Source organism: Pieris rapae, chromosome 4 (genome assembly GCF_905147795.1).
Source record: "Pieris rapae chromosome 4, ilPieRapa1.1, whole genome shotgun sequence".
Lineage (NCBI taxonomy): Eukaryota > Metazoa > Arthropoda > Insecta > Lepidoptera > Pieridae > Pieris > Pieris rapae.
This window is the reverse complement of record NC_059512.1, coordinates 228,217-245,771: the sequence shown is the minus strand read 5'-3', so window position 1 is coordinate 245,771 and position 17,555 is coordinate 228,217. Positions and strand designations below refer to the sequence as shown.

General features: G+C 33.2%; 1 protein-coding gene across 9 annotated transcripts in view; it reads left to right on the top strand.

Annotated features, from left to right (window-relative positions):
* The first annotated feature begins 5,750 nt into the window (after positions 1–5,750).
* LOC110997168 (titin homolog) overlaps positions 5,751–17,555 on the top strand; it is a 43,259-nt gene continuing 31,454 nt past the window's right edge. For 7 of the 9 annotated variants that reach the window (XR_006751327.1, XR_006751326.1, XR_002600317.2 and 4 more), the window contains exon 1: positions 5,751–5,949. The gene's annotated coding sequence lies outside the window, so the exon portion shown is untranslated. Of the gene's footprint in view, positions 5,950–14,070; positions 14,158–17,555 lie in introns of those variants that run through there. The other 2 variants (XM_022265205.2, XM_022265202.2) reach the window with 2 other exon arrangements.

The following is a 17,555-nucleotide window of genomic DNA, read 5'->3' as shown; positions in this document are numbered from 1 at the left end:
AACGAGCGTCTGAAAACCGTCTCTAATAAGATTGCTTCGGTTTTGTCCACTTGAAAACAAATCGTCATTTTACGCCAGATTTTAGAGAAGTCAAGAGAATATAATAAACCCATGTTCATTTGCTTCTCTTCGCATCCTTACATTTTTCGGACACGTATCCGTCATCGTTAACCCTATGTTGCTTGGTTATCAAAAAAAAATAACAAAAAAATCTTCATGTAGTTTAAACAAATGAACTTATTATTATGGACGTACTTATGTAACAAAAAAATAATATTGTGGAATGCATTACAAAAGCAATAAAACATTTAAAAAATGCCTAATTGCTGGGCGTCATTACCCTTAACCAGCCGTTAACATCAATTATGCAACAAAACATAAATACCTACTTTGCAAGGCGTGTAACATGTTGCGTTGACACTTAGGTATATAACGTTTCATTTGATCTTTTTAAAACAGGAAGAATAAAAGTTCTTATTTAAACATTGAATCAATTCAATTGAAAGAACTAGCTTTGAACGTTGGCGTTACGTAGAGATGTGGGATCTCTCTACATCGTCTGCCGCATTTACCATGAAGAGCGTTCAGAGGGGTTGTTCGGATTAATACCTGCGGCTGAGTTTCATCATCCACAACTGAGCGTTTGTTAAGACAGATACTCTGCCACTTAATGGCAATACTAAGTGAAAACCAGGTGTCCACTGAAGTATTTCCGAACTAATTTGGGTCCGTCATGAAAAGAGCGTACCAATTCTTTAAAGGTAGGCAACGCACTCGCTAGCCCTCTGGCATTGAGAGCGCCATGGGCGGCGATATCACTTAATATCAAGTGAGCATTCTGCCCGTAAGCCCATTCTATAAAAGTTAAAGGGATGGACGGATCATCCTTTTAACTTTATTTAAGTGTATTCTTAGTTATTAAATCTATAGTAGGCAACGCTAAGTGATAACATTTAGCATCGTCAATTAGATAAAAGCTTATCAGTTATCACTTTCTAATAGATTAAGGATGTGAAAGTTTCGGTGACAAATGAATCTGTCCAGCGATCGTGTGCAATAGATTACACTGATTAATGATAAGCTGATAACATTGTTAACTAAAATAGAGCTTTTACTATACTTAGGACCTTTAAGTGATATTTGAATCAATACCGCGGGCGGAAATGTGAATAAAATGTAGAAAATAATTTGACACTCTATTATTACGTAAATTTCAGATTTAGGTAAAAACTTATAATAATTTTATGTAACGTCTCAGTCAAACGTGCAATGCAGCTACGAATAACTTAGTAAACCGCGGAGTATCACGTTACTTGTATGCAATGGGAACTGAACCCGCGTTACGACACGCATCCACTGCGCTTGCGACATGAGGTAGGTATATTGCACCGCAGGTATTTAGGAAGTGATTTAACGCGACCTAATGATGTCAAATCCAATCGATAGGCAACTTATTATATTTGATTTTACTAATAAAATACCATTTAAAATCCCGACATTTAATATATTCTGAATGAATTTGGTTTAAATAAACCTTTGCAAACCTCTACAAAAACCTTGAAATGTTTTTTGCGCGTTGAGTTCTTTTTCTCCGTCTATCTTTTTACTATTTTCATCAACTCTTTTCGTTATTTCATTTAATATCTACGTGTAGCTTTTTTATGGGTTGGACGTGTGGTAGAGTTTTGTGAATAAAATAATGTTTGCTATAATGGAAGCCTAGATCTGTTAGTAAGTACAAGTGCGTTTAAAACAGCCTCCAAAACGTTGGTTTAATAACTTTTGAAATTGTTTATCATGTTTATGTTATGACGACGATAATAAGAGGCTTAAACGGGTTCGTCTATAAAAAATGCATAACAGGGGAGCATTTGGTCGTATCGTAATAAACGGGCCCTTGAACAATATCATTACTCAGCCGAAATGTAGGTCATCGAGGTCGACCTGTAATTCTTAATTATTTACCTCCATATGGAGAACCAGCCTTTAAACAATATACATCGTACACGCAGATTGCTATGACAGGTTAAAAGGGCGTGAATAATCTTTTTATTTGCAATTGTAATAAATTATATTTCCTTTATATTAAGTAACTCAAATTACTAGAGTAATAAATAGTAAGTTTAAAATACAGTAATGGTAATTTTATACAGTTTTGAAAACAAACTAAAAAACTTAATCGTAAAACTCACAATATTCTCGAAATATTTTGGAGAGCCTCATAGCCTAGCGGTCTTTGTATGTGTCTGCTATGGTGAGGGGTACTGAGTTCGATTCCCGGTTCGAGAGTAAGTTTTCAATTTATTCTCGGCCTTTGGTAGGGTTGTACGGTACCGGGCGAGTGCTTAAACCGTACATGGAGGGCACGGTTGAATTTCTATAGTATGCAGAGGGCATCCAACCGAATTAGGGCCGAGGATGGTAATTACAGTGGTCAGTAATCCAACATTCCTTTTCTTCATAAAAAAAATGGCTTTGGTTTTAAGCATTAATGGCATATTGCTAAATTTCCTTTAGAGTCTAGAACTTGCTCTTAGTTATAGTTAGATATTCCTTATTAATAAGTTATTCGTTTGTTTGTTAAGCATCTTGTAATGCCCGTTGGCAGACGTTTTCTTTTAATATTTATACTTAATATAGAGATAATAATACTTACACGGCTTAAAATTTTATGATTATCTTTATTGCATTGCAAATATAAACAATGGCAAGAGCAAGGCTGCGCCTACACATCATTTATTGAATGTTATCGCCGATTCATAGGTGAATGAGTAATTAACAAACCTATTTATAAATGTCTGCACCAACGAGGTTTGAAGTCATAACATCGTCTTGTTTCAATTTCAATGCTCTCTCAATATTTTATTTTTTCAAATGTATGCCAGAGCCGAATCACCCAGTGCACACAGCATTAAAAAGATCTTGACATTGAAATGGAAACACCAAAATGTGGTTAAATTCATAAGCGATGTTCAATAATTACGCGAAACAGCGAGTCCAAATAAGGTTCGCGACGGGATGACGTCATCGCCCACGCTGCTGAGCTGGCCAAAGAGGGCTGTCATTCGGGTTTAATTTACCATGCCTTTACCAGGGGGTACTCATATCCACCAAAACCATGCACATGTCATAAATTGGCTTTGCATTAAATGGCCAATGTTTTGTTATATTTTAAGTAACCATTTTAATTTTGGACATTGATAAGACATTATTCATAAGACATGAATACGTAATGTCCGTAAATAAATAAGTACATGTTGAAAACCCTAGTTATTTTCAGCTCTTAATAAGTCGTTATTGAATATTATCCTGCGACCTTCCACCGCGGCCCATGCAGCGACAAAAATTCATTTTACATGAATAAGAATGTCCTGAGTTATTGTATTATATTGTAAGGAAAAGTAGAGCGAGGTTAAACATAAAACTAAAAATAATCAATATTTTATAAAAATTAATTTTATTATTTTAATAATCTGACGTTGCGAGTTCTTCTTTGGTGTTAGAACTAGTTGCTCTTCACTAAGATCCCATCTATCTCTGTACCGTAACCATGAATGCGTAACAAACACGTTGACCCGTGTTTGCATTTATAATATAATTTAAACATACTTAAATTCATGCAAAAGTTAACTTTAGTTAATGCTCTCGTAAATCAATCACCATCAGTTTTTGTGGTTGAAAATTGTGTTTCAGTGGAACGTTATTTCTACCGGGCATATCTGAAAACGGGTGTTTACATATTTAACTTAATGTGATAATTGTGTTGTTGTTTTTCTTTGTTATCAATTTTGTTTTTAAAATGTGTGGTTAGGGTTTTAATAAATAAATGCATTAATAAGAGGACAAAACGTTAGGCCTACATAGTCTCGATCGTGAACCGTGGTCCCGCCGCCATGATTCAGTACATAGCCCTAAAGCGCATCCTGAGTGCATTTCTCTGTTCCATTCCTGTACACTTGCAATTGAGCAAACCATTTTGACTTATAATATTTATTTTAATAAACCTATGTTTAATTTAATAACTAATATGTCAGTAAGTTCTGTTAGGTGCTAAACATGTTTGTGCCAATTTGACACACAATGTACTTTAGTGCTTTGTTTATTTTAGGAGAAGCCTGTGAATATTTATTAAACATTAGTCAATTATGATGCATATTGGTGAGGTCAGTGTTGCGTCAACGCGGCATCAGTGCTGTAAACAATACTTTGAATTTTACATAAATTAATTACACCGATAACGATTATGATGTATGAACTATTGATACTAAAGATATGCATAACTTCTACGTTTTATTTCAATTAATCTTGTTCTTTGCTTTGTGAAGACGAATATTCCTAATATTAACGTTGGTTGGTATATAAATATGCCGTTTACTTCCATGTTATAAAATGGCAATTTTCTTTTCATAGTAGGCACAGTAAGTTACAACTAATTAAAGCTCCATCAAACTCTTGAAACCTTAAGGTTATGTTTTTTTGATTAATTCTCGATCTACCCACGCTTTGTTATATATTGTATGTCCATTACATATTTCGCAAGTACATAAAAATATGACAAATTAATATGCAAGTATAGAACATTTATTATACAAAAACTTGAATAGTGATTGTTTATGTTTTTAAAGTCAAAGTAAGCTCGGGTTTATTTCCTTTTTTGGTGTGGTGAGCCCGACATGTTTATGTGTCTATTTGTTTATCTTGTTTATTACATTTTAATTTTCCGTAAAATAAGCCAAACTCCTCTCTCTTCAGAGGTTTTCTGACCCGCTCTTCAGGCAACTATCTAACTAAACAATTTGAACGACTTTCTTAACCGAATCGTTGGCCAAGCAACCTGTGTTGAACTTAAAAAGCCCCTTACAGTCCATTACAGCGAGATTGAACTAAACAATTATATAATACTACAAAAAAGTAAATAACAGCTTACCCAATACTTCACTATCAGATGTAGCTAAGTGTTAACAAGGGTTTCTTCCAGCTTTAAATGATATAAGCTATTTTCTTTCAACTGACAGTGTTAGAGTTTCCAATTAAAGGTAAGTAAGTACATGCGTCGTGAAATAAAATGATTTCATTGTAAAACAAGATTGCATCCTTTGCAATTAAATTGTACCTAGCGATTATATTAAAATTATTAGCTAGCTCTTTAATGAGGGACATAATAATGTACAGTTTATATATTGTATTTGTATATTAATATCTTGGAAATGATTGTTTGAGACCTCTGAATTAATTAGAAATTGCTTATTATACAACCTTGGCCCTTACGACTTGGCGAGAATCTCCTGATATGTGTGTAAGACGAGAATACATATTTAATTTTATATGTTTTCATTGTAGGCCTACTGTTTATTTTTTTAAATATACACAAAGAAATTATTAACATTTTTCTATTTATTAATCTTCAATATCTTCAATGTATTTGAATAGAAATCTCTTTCTATATAATAAAAAAAACAATTAATAAGCTTTATTTTTTATGCCATAAAAGTAATAATTATCCAGTTAATTTCATTTATATTCAAAACATTGCTTGAAGTTATTAGAACTCGCAAACGTCTTCTGTAATAAACATATATATTGCAGAATAAACGTATCTGAAGTATAAAAACGCCAAACCACTAAATAACCGACATTTATACAAGCAATAACATTTCTCGGAACGAAGATATCGAGTCTTACGGGAGGAGGGAGTTATCCTGGAGGCCACACGTCTGCGCCCGCGCATGAGCAAGGCTCGCCGCGCGCAGGCTTCGGCCAGTCATCATCCGACCGACGTATGTGTCGCACGTCCTTATCCTTCCGTGAACCCTTCACGAACGAACGACTCGCGATTAACAATTACTTATCCCGCTTTGCTAACATATGTGAGCTTTCTTAACTTACTTATTAGTGACCGAACTGTGTTTTTCGATATTTCAATGGTGAGCTGCTAGTCGCCACTCTCAGGTGAGTCACTTATTGTACAAAAATTATATTTAATATTCTGTAACCGAAATGTAAGTAAAGGTTAATGTGCTCAATTCAGTTATGTGAATTATCGAGAGCCCTGCGCTGAAGGAATAAACGGTTCTTTTGGGAATTTATTGCACTTGTTTATTTTAATAGCTAATTAAATGTTAGATTATATATTTTAGAATGTAGTATCTGTCTCGACAATGTGCATATATGGTGGTTTTGCCAATGATGTCACTTTTTCTATTTTGGTAAAACGATCTTGTTTTGGTATATTGAATTGTTTCTCAAGGTTGTCAATAATTTCTGCAGTTGAGACAATTGTAATGAGTTTATTTTGTTTAGTAAAAAAAGTAGAGGCACACCCGTCTTTCCTCCTCGATGATGGTGTGTGTTATTTAAAAACAAACAAAAGATTTATGACCTTTTATGCTCCAAGCATTATTACCTACTTAGGCAAAGACAGCATTTAAACATCAATCAGATAAACCAAAAAGGGTTTTTGTCGCTTTGGGCATCGGTCAGCACTACTTGGACGGAAATACAGGGTTGTCATACATTGTGCTAATAAGCCGTATGGTTTTCAAGGCAGATAACAGATGAGATTAAAGTATGATTACTAAAAAGGTCGAATATTATAGTTAGCAAAGGTAAATAAGGATTTTTAAAAAATGTGCACCTGTGTATCCGGCATATAGACCCCCCTATATGCCGGGTACGGGTAACGGGTATCAACAAAATTAAAAATAATAATTTCTTTCTTTATTTTACGTAGATTGTTCTTTTATTCCACTCTTGCGTGTCCGTTTGACAGGTGGCAAAGACCTCCAATCTTCTCCATTCTGGCCTTTCTATGGCCACTCTACCCCATGTTGTTCCCGCGACTTGTCTAATGTCGTCGTCCCACCTTTTTTGTGGTCTACCTCTCTTTCTCTTTCCATCTTTTCGGTACCATTGTGTGATTATTTTACTCCATTTATCCTTTCCCCTGATCATGTGGCCTGCCTATTTCACTTTTGTCTCCTTATTTTCAAAGTTATGTCCTGCACCTTCGTCTTTATTCTGATGTTGCCACTCCTTACTTTGGCTTTTCTTTTGATCCTAGTCATGCTCCTTTCTATGGTATGTTGACATATAGAGTTTATTTGTTACGTTTTTGTTAAAGCCCATGTTTCGCTCCCATATACCAGCACTGGCAGGATGCATGTGTATAATAATTTGCTTTTCGTTGAATTGTGTAGGGTCTTGTCTTTCATTATGTCTTTTAGGCCCTAATATTTTTTCCAGCTATTCGCAACTCTTCTTTCGACTTCTTTGTTTTCGTCGTCGTCTGAAGACATCAGTTGACCGTGGTATAATATGTATTCTTCAACGTAGGAGATTTGGTTCTGTTCCACTATTACAGGGTCTTTGTTGCCATTCGTCATCATTTTGTTTTTTCAGGGTAAAGCTTCAATCCGGCCTTGCACATTCCGATGCTAGATCATTTATCATCAACTAAATACATTATAAAAAAAAATATAAAAAAAGGAGGATCTAACGCCAACAACCGTAAATGGTTGTAGCGCCATTAGATTATTATTTCATGAAACTGTCATTATCAAAATTGCAGATATGAGTAAATTTATTTAGATGATATAAGTGTTTGTTTTTTATAAACGGAGCTGCTTTCTTGTGCAAGTATTACTATATTATTTAATTATACATAGCTAACACGAATTTTTCAGTTCAGTTTCTAAATCATGATAGGTACTAGACGAGACAAATTAACTAAAATTGGCAATAAACTGTCTGTAATCACAAATTTATTGGCAATTTGTTGTTTAGAGATGTTTGTTTGTTAGTAATTATGTATATCCAAAACTAACGCAATTACTTTAATAAAGCGAAAATATATAAAATCCAAATATTACGGTAATCGTCACAAAACCATTGTAAGCATAATATTACAACTTATTATGTAAATGATCACGTAAGTAACAGACAAACGAACACTTGTGTCACCCGACACCAGGAGTTGTTAGATGTTATACTCGAATTACAATGAGGGTTGTCTCTTTGGAATGGACAGAATAGAATATTTGCGCAATCATTTCTCCGTAGCCCGTTCAGAGGACAGAGGTGAAACCTTTAATTAATCATGTTTGTTTTCATGAAAACTCCTAGTGACATTGGTTGTATAACACGCAACATTGACAAGCTATACTCTCCCTTATTTACTATTGGCTTATTGACTTAAATTTATCTTAGAATAATGAGGATCCATTGTTATAGCTTTTAACCAGTTGTTACTTTACACTGTCCACCAACCCTGACGGAAGAGTGATGAACAAAGGGCAGCATTCCTGGCTTGCGTCAGTGTCACCCGATACAGTGGCACCAGAGCATGACTTACTTCCTAACCTATATTTCATTACTATCTTGTGTTTATCGCGTCACTCACTGACCCACTCTTTGGAGTATATTTTCTAGAGAGCTTTTGAACTTTTCAACCTATTTATGTAGGCTTGTTCCGGTAACCTAATACTTCATATGGCAAAAGTCAACTCCATAATTAATTGTTTGTATTTCTTAAGTTAAGTTAATGTTAGTTTTTGGTGTTACTAGTTCTGATTCTTTGCGCGTCAGCCGATTGCTATAGGAAGATAGGATGAGTTCTGTCTTTAACATCACTATGTAAATAGTGAGTGTATTTTGTAGTAAGCATAGCAAGTTGTTAATACTAAAAATGATAAGTGATAACAGAACAAGATCGTTACAAACTGGTTCTGACGGAATAAATTAAATTAAATTGATAGTAAATGCGGCTTTATTCGTCCTTGTCTTATATTGCCACTTTCTTCTCGGTATTTATAGAAATTTGTAACTGTTTGTTCATGTAGTCGGTTAATTTTATAATTCAGTACCAACAGCTTTTTCTACGACGCATTAAACTCGAGGCCTTGGATTTGAATCTGGCGGCAAAATAAACAGTCATATGTAATAAATAGCCACTATTAGACATATTTGTTACAGTATATGCTTGGATTATAGCATTATCATCTCCGATGAACATGACAGTTCGACTACGTGTTCTATCACAAGTACTCTAGTTTGTCTGTTTACCTCCGCATTCCTTTCGTTATCTCCACTGAATACCGACTCTATGTATACGATGCACACGGAATAATTAATTAATTACATTATTAGTAATTACTTCGAGGATAAACCACTAAGAGCAGTGGTTGATTATTTCATTTGGTTTTACCGATTGGAAAAGGAGAAAGATTGAGGTCCTCAATTCAACATTTAACAATAACTAGATTTTGTACGTGTGAAATACAAAGCACTAAGTAGTTCTAGTACAAAAGTTCAGTCCTTGTTTTTCAATTTGAGTTTTATTTAAGAAGGCCGCAAGGCTTTGCAACGGTCAATGCCTTTTTACAAACGCATTCACGAGGTCGTACAAGACATGAAAATCGTTTTTTATAGATCTAATACTTTTATAGGACTTTCACGCTAATTTGATTAATTAATGTGGGTTTTCAACCTTGACTGAGCATTAATATTTTATTTATTATGACTAGATAGCGGTGTTTAAAATACCACAATAAAACATTATTACAAATGGCAATATCTTCATTAAAAGTTGCAAGAACAAAAGCTCTCCCAGAGTGTCGTCAAAGTGAATGTTCACAGGCTGGCACTCAAGTCGGGCCGCGATGCGTGTCCCCCTCCCATTCAACCTTGTCTCTTTACTAAGTTCCTTTTCTACTTGGATGAACATTCATTAATTAAAAAACTTTGTGTTATGGTATCTATGTATATGCAATTATAACCTAAAATTGATTCTTGTTAACAAAACCACAGGTCAGCAATAAATCTTTTTGGGAATAAATTTAATAACTTTTTGCGAAAACTTTTATTATTGTATGCAACGCAATATTCTGGGTACATGTTTCGTGAGTCCCTCCTATAATGTTTCTTTCAATTTGGTTTCGTTAAATGCTTGTTGCCACAATAAGCGACGCTATTAATTGGCACTGTCCTATCTGATCGGAATGGTATGACAGCATTCGTGAAACAAGAAAATCAAATAAAATCAATATAATGTAGGTGGAGCGTGGGTGTGTGCTTGTCTCATCGAGCTATATTAATTTGCAATGATAAAACTTACTTGCTTTTCTAAAGTAAATTGCGCAACATTTGTTTAATATCTGTAGTCACTGCGATTATTTATACATATATGTACCATAATAAACATTGATTATCAGATATAAAAAGATTTTTTCATTAAACAAGACAAAAGGTAAGCCATTTCTTGCGCAATTGATTCGTACAAAAATTTTTTTTTTAAATAATATTAAACTAAAATTATACAGTATTTACAATGTCTTAACCTATATAGTAATAATAATAATAGTAAAATTATAAATAGAAAATTAAAACAAATCAAAAAGTTTGATCCCCTTGACAGTGTATCATAATTGCAACAATTATTATGTTGACAAATATGCACTACCTAATCATAATCAAGGGTCGGTGACACACCGGTGAGTTAAGTCTACGGTTAAACAACTGATAATTTGTTACAAACTACAAATTTATCAATACCAAGAAACGTCTAATCTCATACAAACAAAATATGTCGTAAATTGTGTTTTCCGGTTTTGTTTTCATCCATTGTTCGAATACAAGTTTTTTAAGTATTGTTAAAATTGTTTTATTAAAAATATTATCTATACTTAACTTTTTTTAAATATGTATTTAGTAATTAATTTAATTAATTATTGTTTGATATTATGTGTGTGTTCCTTTTTGTCCAATGTTCCTTACTTTCTTTTTGACTAATTTTTATTTATTTTATAGTATGCGCTTATATTTTTTTATCAGCTTAGTTTAATATTCTCTTTAACGTACCTGTAACATTTTACTAATTTACGTATTTGAAATGTATACTTAAATTATATTTAATAAAAGAGATATTTAAGCAGGTTGACATTAACGATACTTTTCGTTTGAAATTGTGTTTTAGTCTCTAAAATACTGACAACACTATTAAATAAAAACTATAAATACTTTAATATTTTTTTAATGTTATTTACTATATAAAATTGTAGTGGATGCAAGTGCTCGAATACTCGACTCTACTCCGTGGTGGACGTCGGCAACAAAATAATCTATCATGTCTTACCTAAGAATACTTTGATATCACATTAAAGGACTGTCACTATATTTCTTCGAAATTTACTATATGAAGATGTTTTTAATTCACTAACACTAAAGTGTTATACATAGTTAAAAATCGTTTATGCAAATCACTTATTATCATCTAAATAAAAGGCACGGGTCTTTCCTAATTGGTTCTGCGTACATTACTTAATTGTTGGGGGAAAGCACTCGAAATTACCTGTAAACATGATGTACTATGCAGCTCATTGTAACCATGTTATATAATCGTATTTGCATATAATCTAATCATAACAATCTAATCCAGGAGTTTCCTTAAACATTCGTCAACCCATATTTGGCGTAGGAAATGTGACGTGACGTCACCCGGCACCGTTCACACAACATTGACTTACTGACCAGCTCGCTGTTAATGAAAACGTAAGGATTACATGAGGCCTTTAAAGATAAAATATTTTATATTATAAAAGGAAGAAATCGGCACGTCTGGGGCAGAAGACTGATGGGAGAAATGTAACAGCCTTTCCATCGGAGCTTCCAAAGTAACACTCGAGCAAAGAAAAATATTTCCAATAAATTTATTATACATTTTAATAACATATTTCGTAAGAAAAAGAACTTAAAAACAAAGTTTCGTTTATTTAGGACGATTACCTCTCTCGTTTCACACTGGTCTGCTAAAATTCTGTAAGAATTCTCACGTTACCGTCAATTAAATGCTTTTTAATCATGTTTTAGTATATCGGTATAGCACAAGTTAGGTAAAACAATGAGATGTATATTATATGTACTAAGTTTAAGATAAGTGAAACTATAAATATTGTTATTCAACTTAGAAGCGAGTACTCAAGGTCGTTAAAGTCGTAAGATTATATAGTAATCTGATTTATATATTTTATTCTATATTCTATTATTATTATTTTAAAATAGCATATTCGATAGCAGTATCAATGGCATGAAATTTACTATACTAGCTGTCTCACCGGTGTTAATTTGGTTTTTCGATTATTCACCAAAAAAATAATTTCAACTCGAACCAGTTGTTTGTATAGCGCGTTGGTAAACAAACTATTCAGGTTAATAATATTAAAATAGTAATATATTCATTCAATTGTACTATGTGCGTTCTTATTTATTATTCTTAGATTTTGAGAGCGGATTCTTTGCAATGCGCGTTGTAATCTGGCAAGACACTACATATTAAATATTTATTTTAAATATAATTAGCTTGCAAGATCTATAAATTGACACTGATACAAAGCCAGGAATAATGGCAGTATATTAGGCCTATTCGGCGTGGTGAAAGTGTTATTTTCTTAGTTCTTAATCAAGCGTTCCTATTCAAATGTCTTTGAAATGGTTTTGACTAAGCATTAACTTAAAGAAACACTGATTTAATTGTTTAATTTGATTTTAATATATTAGATCCAACAACACTCACCGCGCTTTCCATATGTTTTCCTCAACGATGTTCTAATTTTTATTTGATTTTTCAACTTGTATTTATTTAAATATCTTCCTCGTATAATACACAAGTGTTGCTGTGTGTGGTTGCCGCGCGACATGTGCGTCGTAGGTCGGGCCTCGCCACGATTCCTTCGTTGAGGAAAATAAACAAAATACCAGAAACTGGTTAACTGTATTTTCCCAACAATTAGATTAAGAATGGATGCCTTTGATAATGTCACTGATTCAGTATAAAAGCGATACATTTCTGTTCGTTACACATTCTGTTCTTGCGACTTGCGACGTTGACATATAAGTAAGTATTACCTATTATTTCTTATTTTACTATTACTATATTGTTGACAATATCTATTATACCAAGTATTTTTTCGAATTTTGTTATATTTAAGCATATATTCTCCATATAAAATTAAGGTATTTTATTATCATATATATTGGATAGTGTACTGTATGCCAGTTGAAATAATGTGTCTCCTATCTCTATTATTCATTACTTTTGGTTACCAGTTTCAGCAACCTTTAAAATGGCGAGTTCCCGCTTCGTATTGATGTGCCTGTGCAGCATTGCCCTGCTCGTGCTGGTCTCCAACACTGCCGATGCCGCCGTGCACATCGGCAGCTGCGTGTGGGGAGCCGTTGACTACTTCAGCGACTGCAGAAAGGAGTGCAAAAACAGAGGTTACAAGTCAGGACATTGCGGAAGCTTCCTTAACGTTAACTGTTGGTGTGATTAAACTGACAACCACGAAGTATAAAGCGAGAAAATAGTCTTTGTCTTTTTTTTGATTTTATTGATTATTATCACATGTTATGTGATAATAATCAATAAAATAGGAATAAGCATGTCATATTTTTTTGTTTATTCTCTTCTTGCAGGCCTCATATTGATTTGTAAAAATATACATTTTAAATATTAATAATTGAACCTGTTCAACTATGTTTTGTCCTAATATGTTTATGCTGTTCCGAAAAGTCTGTATCTTTTTAAAATAAAATGTTGTACTATATAAGTGATGTCTCTCGATTTAATCTAGTAATTATTTTATGTTTCTGACATTTATATGCCAGAAACATAAATATTATCGACTTTTAAATTAATTAAAACAGATTAAAAAAGAAATGTGTAAAAAAAAGGAAAAAAAAATATAATAAAAAATAAATCCTGATGCTTTGAGGAAAACATGTATCATTTACACAATATGTAAAGAATGCAAAGTGAGAATCATTGATTGGTTTCATGTATATTAATATCCTAATAACACCTTTAAATATACACAATTGTACTGGCTGTACCTATGCATACCCTGATTTGGTTAAAGTATATTTGTACTTTTATTTTTCAAAAACCATAGTGGTCGGATAACTTTTTTGGCGAGTTATAAAATATTTAGCTTCAATATTATTACTGGTGAATTGAAACCGTAGGATAAAATAATTAATTGCAAGTTGGAATCCTCCATGTAGCCGTGCCAGAGAGCGTGGGTTTTGGCTGCGTGGACGCAGGTAGACTTTAGAGTACCAACGACGCGCGCTGAGACTACTTGTCGCCTGCGCATTCTTCACTTGGTGAGCAAAATTTAATGTTTATTGCCTGCGTTTTATGTCACCAAAATATCTCCATCAAAAGACATCACTTTGTTCTAAACTCCTACCTTAGACCGATCAGAATGAGTGAGATTTCTAATCAGTTACTTTATATTCTTTGTGCAGTTCAGAGTCGGTTATATTTAATATAAATAAGTTGATTGTGTGTGACAGATCGATTTGCGAATGAAAGAAGCATAGTTAGCAAGGTATTTCTCTTAAAATCGCCAGACATAACATTAACAGACTACCTATCAAAGCGTTGATAGATGTTAACCTTTAACTGAAGCTTCGTGTATAATCAATACATAATGCCTGTTTGTTGTTCTCTAATACATATGAGATGAAAATGAACATTTCGATAACTTTGATTTCTTTAACTTTTCACATGCTGACTTTTGCAACACAATTAAAATGCTACACAGCGAACGTAAAATTATTACGTTTAAAACAGTATAAAAGGTTAAAGTGATTTGAAGTAAACGTAGAATATCGTAGTTTTGGAAAAAAATAATATAAACATTGACCACAATAATATGTGACTTCTTTGTAAAATGTCTTTTTAGACAAATTCATGACACTAACTACTCGTATGTGTGGCAGAAGATGCGAACTTTAGATTGTACCATCCTAAACGCTTTTGTACCTTATTCTTGCAAATAAATTATTATTAATATCCAATAATTTGTATCTACAAACATTCGAGTCAGACAATTGCTTTGTGATTTTATCCGATATGAAGCGATGAAGCATCTTAAACAATTGAATCTTTTTCTACTCAATTACATCCTTCACATTCGTTAAATACTAAAAATGTAAAAGCTTCTGTTCAGAAAAAAATATGTATCATTAATTGAGTAAACATTAAAGAATAGCGGGAAATAAATAAATAACCAAATCTTGATATTCCTTTACACATAGATTAGTAGAGTTTAGTTTGAAGTCATCATCTCCATTATCTCAAGTGCCGTATGCCATAAATTTATATTTTGTGTAATAGCACAATAGGTGAGAAATACAGGTGACGTAATGTTCAGTGTCTTCGCCCACCTATGTCTCCTACGTAGTACTTATTTTATCTTTATGGCCTAGCTTCAGGACCTTGTCGGTATCCTGATTCCTATTGAACATGTTTATTGTTTATCGTAAAATTAGGCAAAATATAGGAATATCAGTCTGCACGCCTCGCGGTCTATGGCTTGTTTTACATAATTAATATTTAACAGATATAATATAGAAAACTTGCGTGATCACCATGCATGCATGACCCTTTTCATGAACGATTCCGGCGGCAAATCCTATTATCAAAACTGAATTTCCTAAGATAGTTTTCAACAACTATGTGGCTGCACATTGAAGTATTTCCGATCGAATTCCACTTGTGTCCTAAAAAAAAGAGCACACCAATTCTTAAAAGGCCGAAAACGCACTTGCGAGGATTAGGGCAATGTGGTGTGAGTGAAGCGGCGATATCACGTAACATCAGGTAAACCTCAAATTTTTGTATCGGTATTTGCCATGATGACATTTGCGAAAATAATAAATAGTCCGCATATAGGCCTTGACAGTATTACAAACATTGTTTACTAATTTGTTCAATTTTTATTTGCATTGAATAATTTAATGCTATTGATATTTGACGGCTCCTTTAGAGGACTCCATCGGAATTAACGTTTTTGCAATGCGTGGGTGTGTTTAAAATGACTGTTTACTGTTTCTCTTCCAAGGAACTAAAATTGTCTGTAAGTTAGTCGTGACATCATATTGTTCTTTTATTACTATTCGCTTTTACAATTGTAAGTCGTGAAAGTTGACAATGGAGGCCATCACTTCGTTTCGTATCATTATGTAAATAAACAAGAACTATGCGCATTTGTAACATTATTCTATTTATTATTAACCGTGTTAGGAATACTCATTGTATGGTAACGGAATTCAAAAATATATATTTAAGGGGATTTTTGATGATTCGTAGAAGTTTATTAAATGTTAGGGAGTTGCAGTTCTTTAGCATATTTTTCTATGAAATTTAAACCACGGACTGTATTATTGTACTACGAGTATATGCACGGTCTATGCTTGCTTCATTCGTTGTGTAGTTAAAATGCTTTAACGATATTCTGCATAACTAGACACGCTACGTCGTGAAATGCTTGCATTTAATTCATTAATACATAGTAAGCGCGCATATGCATGCAAATCTTTACGGCTAAATATGCATTAGGTATAACCATTTCTTTTGTCGCATTATACCTAATTTAATTCATTAAAGATACTTTAAAATATTTCTATCTATACAAGTATATGAATTGTGATGGACTATAGATAGATTTCTAAAAGTAAATTTTGACGACAACACTTTTAGGCCTTAGTTTCCTTGCTCAAACAGTGTTCTATTATTCTTTGACCACTATATAATTAATTTGTAAAACAGGCTGTAGGCTGTATTATTTCGTATTAACGTCTCCCACGAGACCTAACACTGGATCCAGCATCCATACACCACTCGTCGCGGATTGCTCCAGGCTGCTAGGCATTATACCAAACCTGATTCCCAACGATCTAGGGCTGGCACTCAATTTAAAACAAATTAAACTGACATTATCATTCATTCCTTAAGGTTTAAAATTATTGTTAATTTAAATCATCTATTGAAAGACCCTTAATTGTTTACAAGTGGAAGTGCAGTACACAAACGTTTTCTTTTATCGAAATGTGAAAATAACATATTCATAGTCGTGTGAGCTACTGGGGACTACTTCATTTCACTGTTTAACATTCAAAATTATTCATATAAAATAATGAATCTAGTCAAAGATAGGAGGGCAATCTGAAAAAGTTTCACCCCTAAGGAGGAACGGACGAACGGACAAACCAGTTCTTCGTTCACAATACTGTACGTATGTTCGTCCACGGACGATGGTTGCTTCGGATTTATGAGGCTGTTCTTGGCTATAAATAGATCGTAATTCATATGTCAGCTTTTTCACTCGCTAATGTTCTTTTGAAGTGTCATGTCACAAGAGTGCAGACTAAATACAGTTAAACTAATTTCGCAATATTGTATTTTATTTAAAAGATTTATAGTGCGCTAATTGTGATGTTACTGTTTTAAATTATTCATAGCTATTACATATTATGCCAGTTGTTGCCAATGATAGTATGTGTAGGAGCGAAAATTCGTTGTCATAATATTATAACCTAAACAAAGTGTCGCGTGACCGGTTCGACTGAGAAGTTACAATCAACATTTTCTGGGAACACACGATTGACTTACTTATTGCAATTCACAATAACTTATTCTGCTAATGGAGAGTTTTTGTTTACCTCATCGCATATGATAAATGTTAAACATTATAATTAAACTTTATTACATTTAA